Source organism: Pectinophora gossypiella, chromosome 12 (assembly GCF_024362695.1).
Source record: "Pectinophora gossypiella chromosome 12, ilPecGoss1.1, whole genome shotgun sequence".
NCBI classification, from domain to species: domain Eukaryota; kingdom Metazoa; phylum Arthropoda; class Insecta; order Lepidoptera; family Gelechiidae; genus Pectinophora; species Pectinophora gossypiella.
The window spans coordinates 7,069,753-7,079,416 of NC_065415.1; the positions used below are offsets into that span (position 1 = coordinate 7,069,753).

The 9,664-nt window shown below is 37.2% G+C and overlaps 1 protein-coding gene across 2 annotated transcripts in view; it reads right to left on the reverse strand.

The window, feature by feature from the left end:
- LOC126371108 (circadian clock-controlled protein daywake-like) overlaps window positions 1-9,664 on the reverse strand; it is a 208,192-nt gene that overhangs the window by 91,349 nt on the left and 107,179 nt on the right. The window lies entirely within an intron of this gene.

Below are 9,664 nucleotides of genomic sequence, written 5' to 3' on the forward strand. Positions count from 1 at the left end.
TCTTGGCTAGTTTTTATAAACCTACCAAAGAATTATTATGTTCGATCGTTAGTTTCTACCAACAATCCGAATTTTCGGAATTATAAAATAAGAACCGAACTTGCGAAGGCTATAATTCATATATCAAAACTAGCCAAGACAGAGCTTAGGCTACAATACATTATCTTATATTATAAGAAGATATTTTATGTTATACTGTTACTTATAAATAAATTCAGGACTGACCATTGAACTTGGCACCCATTTAGATCTCACTTCTTTTGTCGTTGAAGTCAACAACCAAGCATTTATCATTGTATTGAACTTGGCTGTCATTTCACATTTATGTTTTTGATTGGATATATTTTACAAACCTGGATTCGACATTGATTCGGAGTATGAACTGTTTACTCATCTATTGACATTAATGGTACTGATTCCAGTACACATCATATAATTTTATTTTAAGTTATACATCTGTCATTTTCTTATTCGCCGAAAAGGAAACGGTACGGGTAGTCGACTGGCATAAAATTTATGGAACACACGTCAATTTTAGGCACAAACTTAAAATACACGCCCAAAATTTTATATTGGCCAATAACCCAACAGAATTAAGTTGACAGCACACGTGAAACGGGTTGCATAACACCGAGATGAATATAAAATTCGCCCGAGTTATTATTCATTTATTTTAAAATTAACAGTTGTCAATCTCCCATCCCTTTCCTTTTCAGTGGATAAGTAAATGACGGGTATAACTTACTATAAAATTAGGAGGTTTCTGCAGGAATCGGGGCCAACAGAACATTAAGATGATTTGATGGGGTATACCTATTTAATTTAGGTAACGAACCCTGAATAAGGTATTTGTTTTGAACAAAGAGAAATTAACGTGTACTTATCAATTTAAGCGGAAAAGTAAACAGCACTTTGAGTAAGTAAACTGCAAGGGGGTCGTGCCAAAATGTTGCTTTAAGGAAATGTATTTATCCTCACTTAGTTACTTAGGCTAGATTACTTCGTCTGTAGGTAAAAGTTATCCGCTCGCCTGGGTATTTTATCTTACAGAAATGCAGATAAAAACTGTGAAAATTGCATGCAAATCCAAAAGTGGTTCTCGAGATTGATACCGATCCATCTGGCGTGGTCGACGATTTTCCACATTCAGCGCTAATCGCTATCGACCCACTAGGGTCGATTAATTCTTTTAAATATAATCCTGAGCCGAGGTTCGCTCCCCATTGGTCCGCCCAAATAGTTAATGTCATTTCGGCAAATCTACAATAATTCATGTCAAAAAAACCTCGAAATTATATCAAACAGAATAGACCTTTTATACCAATGTATCGACATATTCTTGGAACGTTCAAAATTGGAACTATGATTTCTTTCAAAACGTGTTTCCAACTTCACCACTATCCTCAACTTGAGCGAATTTATCGATTCATTTATACGTAAAGTTTATGTTTGACGTTGGCGCTATCTAGGTACCAGTATGTGTTTTAATTGGGTACCAGTAACCATAAGCTCGGTAATAAATTATTAGTTACTATCTAGGATAGTAATACCGCAAATGAAGATGTGATTAAACCATAGAGGTTTGTCTCAGTAGAGAATTTAGTAGTCTTGTATAATCTATGACTAAATACATTAGGTTCAAAATTGCCGTGCAAAGTAAATTAAAAACATTGGTCGTGGGTAATTTATTTTTTTACGAAATGTCAACGCATGGGATGACGTCACCTTGAAATATTAGCTGTCACTTTTGAGCATACGTTGTTTTGTTATACCATGAGTGTGGTAATTACCGAAAGCCGTTCGCGCGGACAATCCTCGTGCGGTGCGACACCACGACATCGGTTTTGGTGAGAATAGCCTAAGCTTTAGAAATGACACTGATATTGTTATCGGAGCAAAGTTTCAAGCTGTTGCAAAAACCGCCGTACGTTCTTTTTCTAAAAGATACGGTACGTATTAATGAAGTACCATTTTTTTCCGGCCAAGTAGTTAATGCCATTTGCGGCAAATCTACAATAGGTAAATCACGTAAAATAAAGGTGAAGTATTTAGAAATCGATAAATCATTAATTCCCACGAAAAGCTTCCTGAGAACTACCAAGTGTTGAAATATCCTGCCGCTGCGCTGGCTGTGATTCCACAACTTTATAATCTTGAAGTTTTCAAGCCTCGAGATTGAATAAGCATTTCCTAGGTACGCTGTGTTCCATCTTAAGCCAGATTATTACTTGCCAACATATAATATTACTAGCAATAAACATACAAAATGACACGCTTATTTTTCGTTAGATTAAGCAGAGACTATGGAGTTCAGAAAATATGGTTGTTTTAGTGAACTATTGTAACTTATTATGACTTTAAGTAAAGTATATTCTAAAACAACCATATTTTCCGAATTCCATAGTCTCTGCTTACTCTACCGAAAAATAGACGTGATATTTTGTATATTTGTTGCTGGTAATGTTAGAATATATGTTGGTAAGTAATGATGTGGTTTAAGATGGGACACAGCGTACCTAGAAAATGCATATTCAATCTCGAAGCTTGAAAATTTCAAGATTATAAAGTTGTTTGCATATCCGCGTTTCAAAAAAACGGTATACAAACATGGCGGCAATTAGGCATTAATGGGCTCAGTTGTGGGCCTCGGGTGTCTCGACCCACATACCACTGTATGTCCATCATTGCCTATTTTGCCAGCTGCCGTTATTTTATGCCATTCCTTTTATGTTTCTTTGAGCTTTTACGAAGAAAATAAAATATTGTAGAGGGCCGTAATATGAAAAATGTGCGACTTTTTGTCGCATTACATCATTTTATTGCCTAAGATTACGAAAAACGGGTGAAACTCGTAAAATATTTGGGGAATATTATCCCTTGGGAACATTTAAACGACCTTCATAATCATCCTAGTTTAGATTTATAATAAAATAAATCAGTGCCAGAATTGAGACGAGCAATTGCAATTTTATGCTAACGTTAATGTCATGATAATGTTCACATTTAAATAATACTACTAATAAATAATCTTTGGCGGCAGAAGTGTTCTCTCACCCCTTTTATCGCCCCATTGGAAAGCCTCCCGCCTGGAAGCAATCTCGCGTGATCGACATGGAAGTCCTTAAATAGGCACCGGACACAGGTTGGCCGCTGCAAGGATCTCTGCAGGTATACCTGGTTGATGGTTGCGATGAGTGCGAGTGTGGAGTATCACCACAAACTATGGCTCACCTTTTATACTGTCCTAAATGCCCTAACACCTGCACTTTTAAAGAAAGCCACTGACAATGCCGTAAGCGTGGCTAATTACTGGTCAGCAAAAATTTTATGTCGATCGCCAACGACTCGCAAAGAAGAAGAATAAATAAACCTTGACGTTTTCTATCCTAAACTAAAAGTCTTTGCTAGTAAGACAGGGCCCTTAATCTAATGAAGGAAGAAGTGTTAACTTCATTTGTAAAAATACGAAAGAACCAACCGTATTACTAGACTCTTCAAGTGTAAACTCGTACAAAATCTCTATGATTTTACACCTCGTATCTAGTTTATTTGGTGCAAAACAAACGCTAGAGGCGTTGCAGACCCGTCGTCGCCGGACGGGTCATTAACTCGAAGATACAAAATTTACGAAGGCCACAATTTATGGGGCTATTGGCGCTGTATTGGTGGGGTTCCACAAAAATCGTTAAATAGTTTTATTTACAATCGATGTATAAAAATGCCATACTATCGTTGGGTTAGGTTAGATAAGGTCGATCATACGACTGTTTGAAGTAAAATGATCCATGCTTCGAAACGCACGTTAAGCCGTTAGTCATCATCATCATCATCAGCCCATTAACGTCCCCACTGCTGGGGCACGGACCTTCCCTATGAATGGATAGGGAGATCGGGCCTATGCCACCACGCGGGCCCAGTACGGATTGGTGGTTATTAACGACTGCTAATGCAGCCGGGACCAACGGCTTAACGTGCTTTCCGAAGCACGGAGGAGCTCGAGATGATTTTTTTTTTGTGGTCACCCATCCTATGACCGGCCTTTGCGAAAGTTGACAGCTCCATAATAACCCTAACCCCAGGGTTGACGAGATTGGTAATCCGCCTCATCACCTACACGATAGATGAAGAGAAATAGAAGATCGTTAGGTTTATTAGTAGTAGCGATACTTTTGAACTATCGATAGTATCCAAAGTAGGTACGATAATTTCAAGCATTATCCCGTTTTTCACGGGGTTTGCTTACCTAACCTGAGTATTTGACAGGTCCGGTTTTTTTACAGAAGCCACTGTCTATCTGACCTTCCTACCCGCGAAGGGAAAACCAGCCCAATACAGCTTAGGTCACATAAATCCGAAAATGCATTTCTCGGGAATATGGGTTTCTTCACGATGTTTTCCTTCACCGCTGAGCACGTGACAATCATGTATGATGCAAACATGAATTCGACAACAGAATCGACAATCATTGGTTTAGGTGGCTGGATTCGAACGTGCGACCTCAAAGTGAGAGGCAAGCGTTCTACTAATTGGGCTACCATGGCTTTTCGGGTACGATCATTTCAATACTGATAATTAATTAAAAATTATCGTTACTATCGTTTTTTTTTCTGCTATCGTTACCCACTGGACTATTGGATCTGGACTGGAGTGGGTAACGGTATCGGTATCCGTTTACGACAATTCGTAAAGAGTTTTCTATTTGCCTCCTTTACGTGTTCAAAGACTCAAGTAAGTGTTTATGTGTTACTAATTTCTACGAATTTTGAATTAAATTGCGTTTTGTCTTGCAGAACTTTTAGTTAATTAGATTATGGTTAGGTACTCATTAAGTTGTTTAATTTTGAGTAGTTTATTACCATGGTAACACTTTCTCAAATCTTGCCTCAAGTTTTTTACAAGTACTTATACAGGATGTTAATGACATCGTAACAAATACTCAGGGGGATGATTCAGACCATCATCCTGAGTTATATCAAGTGGAATTTTTTTCGTCGCATAATTCATGTTTTCTTTTGTTTTTTTTTTTCAATTCTATACTTGTGCGATGGAATTTTTTTTTTCAATTCTGTACGTGATATTAACTCATAATAATCAGTTGAATCATCCCCCTCAGTATACGTTACGATGTCACTTACACCCCGCCCAAGTACATACGGTAACCATACATGGGTGTTAGTGACACCGTAACGAATACTGAGGGAGATGGTTCAGACCATGATTCTGAGTTGATATCAAGTAGAATTTTTCGTTGCAACATTTATGTTTTTTTTTGTGGATGGCGTACGATGGCCTCCATGGTCTATTAGTGGGGCGATTCGGGCTTTTACCATCATTGTTAAGTAACTCTTAGGTTTACCAGTAACTCTTAGGACTTACTAGTAGTAAATCTCAGGACTTACCGCTAAATATTAAGATTTACCATGGTTCGTACTTTTACAGTAGCATATACAATGATCAGCCGTAGATGAAAAATGGCCGTCGTTATTCGTAAATGGACTTTACTTCCATAAAATCGCACAAGCCACAGAAAATAAAATGTAAATGAAGAGATAACCCAACCAATGAATCTAGAGTTACGTTCTACTTGAAATAAAAATAAGATTTCTAAAACATATTCTTATTTAGTCGTGGAATAGTACTGACGGCTTTAGATTTATGTATAGGAAACGTGTAACATTGCCAGGCAGCGGTGCCAACTGTGTGATATTCTAGAAACTACGTAATTTAAAGTACTCCCACAAAACCAGTTACTCTTACACTTTTCTTACAATTCTCATATACTTATTCCGTTCCGCATCCAAGGTTTTTTATGGCTCATTTTCTGGTAGTGGTTGCCTGAAAGAAATTGCTTTAGAACAATAAGGCCACCAATTGGTTTTCGTGCTAAATGTATTATAAATGTTTGTTCGTTTTGTTTGTGTGCATTAAAGGATATTTGATTTGAATTTGACTTACTATACTTTCATGTGTTTTCAGTTCATGCACAATTCTCTGGTTATCTTTAAATAAATTATTACTTACCTGAATATTTTCTCTTCCACTCCGCAAATGCGTCCCTAGCAATACAAAAAAGTCCGTAGAAAAGTAACACTCACGCCTATTTTCTACCGGAGAAAGCAGAGACTATGGAATTTCATTTGCTTGGACCATGACACACTTTTCTTGCTTCCTCCAAGTTCATATACGCATCAATCGTTTCATATACGCACGCCAATTTAGAGTAAAACGTACTAAACCTTTACTAAAGTCATCTCCAATTTGGTCAATGTACGTCCTTCTAGGTAACATTTTAAATGTAGGGTAATGATGTACTTTATCTTTAGTTATTCTTTCTACTTACTTAAACAAATGAGGAACTTTCTAGGCTACTTTCACCAAAAAACGGTATAGATGGCGTTGTGCAGCTTTAGAGTGAATTACCTATTTACTCATTTCTTGTGTAAACATTATTCCAAAATACAATGTAATAGCAGAAGCATTTATATAAAAATAACTGTTGCTAGATATTTTGGATCACATTATGAATAGCATAATGGTGCTATCTATACATACATACATACATAAACTCACGCCCGTAATCCCTAATGGGGTGGGCAGAGCCACAAGTAATCAAAGACAACTTGCAGCCACTGTTGATACGAAGTCCAAAGATGGATATGATGAACCTTATGGTGATAAGGGATCAGCCTATCGCCCATAACATTAGTCCATCATGTTAGAGGACACAATCCCTCTGTCGGTTTTTACGACATGCCCGAGAAGAGAAGCAGCTGAACGTGTTCTATGTTTTTATATGCTCCCAGAATAATAATGTATAATGCTTCTATTTATTTTGATCAGAATAATAATGGGTGGAAACTGTAATTGTGGCTGGGTGTCATCATTTGTACCCAAAAAGAAAGATAAAAAAATACATAATGTCTATACATTGTTTTAAGTTTACGCGGTTATTATCATAATTAAAACACATAATAACGGGTTCTTACCCAGAACACCCCGTTCTTACCCCGGGTTCGGGGTTAGGAGGGTAGACAGATATGTCTGCCCGTAGAATATTATGGATCTACCTACTCCACTCCAATCTCATCAGTCATCCCGTGATCATGGCACTTGCAACAGTGTCGAAATATCGGGAGTCTCATATCCCCATTTAAACGCGGTAAGAACCCGTTATTATGTGTTTTAATTATACATAATGTCTGTTATCCATGAAAGTTAAACGAAAGAATATGTGTACAGCGCCATCTATATTTTTTTGAGGAACGTAGTCTGGAAAGTACCTCATTACGTTACGGCTTGTTTGTAAAATTAATAATTTAAATTTGCTCTTTTGCGAGATTACAGGCGCGAGTAAATAACGTTACAACATCATAACATAAACGTCACAAACGCTTATTATAACAAGATTCTAATGTTTAGAGTCATTCTATATTGTTTTTTTACATTTTTTTTTTTATTTATTTATAAACAAAATTAAATATATATGTACACTTTAATACTATCACCAAACTACAACCGTAGTTTGTTGGCGTCGCGCTCATTCCCTAATTTTGTTTACCAGCATTTACAACAACTACACTCCACCCACTAAAATACAAAAATTTACTTATACCACACATAATTATTTTACTAAACTTGACTACACGCATTTCTTAGTTGAAATCAGTCGTCCGTAATCTATAAATAACCTACAACAAATATTTTTTCATTACAATACAATAGGTAAGATTCACATTTGTATTAAAAAAAATAAGCGAATAAGAGTATTGACACAGGATTAACATTAGGGACATTAAACATTTATGTAGAGTTAATAGACAGGAAGTACAATCTAATTTATCATTTTATTGTACCCAAATTGTACCTTTACAAAACATTTTAGCGATAAAATGATGCAAAGCTGCTTACATGAATAAATAATGATTCAAAAAAGTCAAATGTTGATTGGATTTTACTTTCTTGGAAGGACAGGGGGGTTAAAATGGCCACATCGAAGCAATTCATCTAAGAAAGCAATGTCGCAATTTGACATTTGTGCATATAAAAGTAAGTGCGTAATGCAAACAAATGTCAAATTGCAATATTGCTTTCTCAGATGAATTGCTTCGATGTGGCCATTTTAACCCCCGTGATATAAAATAAAAAATAAAGAGCAGCAAACAGCGCCATACCTAGGTCACTCCATACAAAAATGTCATTCTTAGCGTACTTCGTCCTTTCGTAACGGCCTGCATGGTCCAGTGGTTGAGTGTTGGGCTCACGATCCGGAGGCCCCGGGTTCGAATCCCAGTGGGGACACATCACAAAAATGACTTTGTGATCCCTAGTTAAGTCATCACCTGATTGTCCGACAGTAAGATGATCCGTGCTTCGGAAGGCACGTTAAGCCGTTGGTCCCGGTTACTACTTACTGTAAGTATGTAGTCGTAACATGAGCCATGTCAGGGGCCTTTGGCAGCTCAGTAATAACCCTTACACCAGGGTTGATGAGGTTGGTATTCTACCTCACAACCCACACGATAGAAGAAGACCGTGTTTGGTTTAAAGTGTAAGTGCGAGACACAGTCCGTGCGCTCTCTTCTTTACTCCTTGGTGGCTTACTCTAGTAAGCTCAAATTCGTATCGGGCGCCAACCTTTCCTCCTCTGGGTAGACCCACCCCCCGATACGAATTTGAGCGGGACGGAGAGTAGCCATTCTATACCTAGTATTATTCTTTACTCTATGGCGGAGACACATTAAGCCGTTGGTCCCGGTTACTACTTATTGATGTAAGTAAGTAGTCGTTACATGAGCCATGTCAGGCGCCCTTGGCGGCTCAATAATGACCCTGACACCAGGGTTGATGGGGTTGGTAATTCACCTCACAACCCACACGATAGAAGAAGAAGGCGGAGACAGTGGCAATAACAGTGTGGCAGTCGATTTCCGTAGAGATAGCGGAACGAATCAGCTTTTCCCTAAAATTTAAATAAATTACAGGACAGGGAGTCGTGAAAGAAACGAAGTAGAGCCGTTGTCCAGGAGCGAGAAAATTAGGTTATTTTATTTTTCTTTAATGCGCTAGTGATTACCATGAATTCTGAATTATGCGGGCCCTTATTCGATAGCTGTCATAATGGTTCATAACATGGCTACGGCCCCAGTGGAGAAAACGCGTCAATCTGTACAAATACGAAAGTATTATTATAGGGATAAACTGAGAACTGTAGAAGCAGTAAATGGGTTTATTAAATACTTAAATAAAAGTTATAATAAAATCAAATGAAATTTTGTAATGACTATATTATTTATAGAATACTATTAATAATAAAACTATTAATACTACTAATATTTATACTAACTATACTATGAATACTATTAATATTATTATTTTTAATATATGTTTTATTGTATAAATATATCGTTGACATCACCATATCTCCTTTTTCCAATGATTTTCATATTTATAAAGAATGAATTTAACGATACGTACAAACGCACTTTTAACCCTAGGGATGGAACCACGTGACGCTATTTCCTGTAGGAAATTGACAGCGGCTTCGGTACCAATCGCACTAAGTTCCGATCGAGAAATGTATAAAAAAGATTCCCGCTCTTGCCACGCACGTCTTCTCACAACCCCGATACTTTTTGCTTTATTATAAAGAAAAAAGTAACAAGCA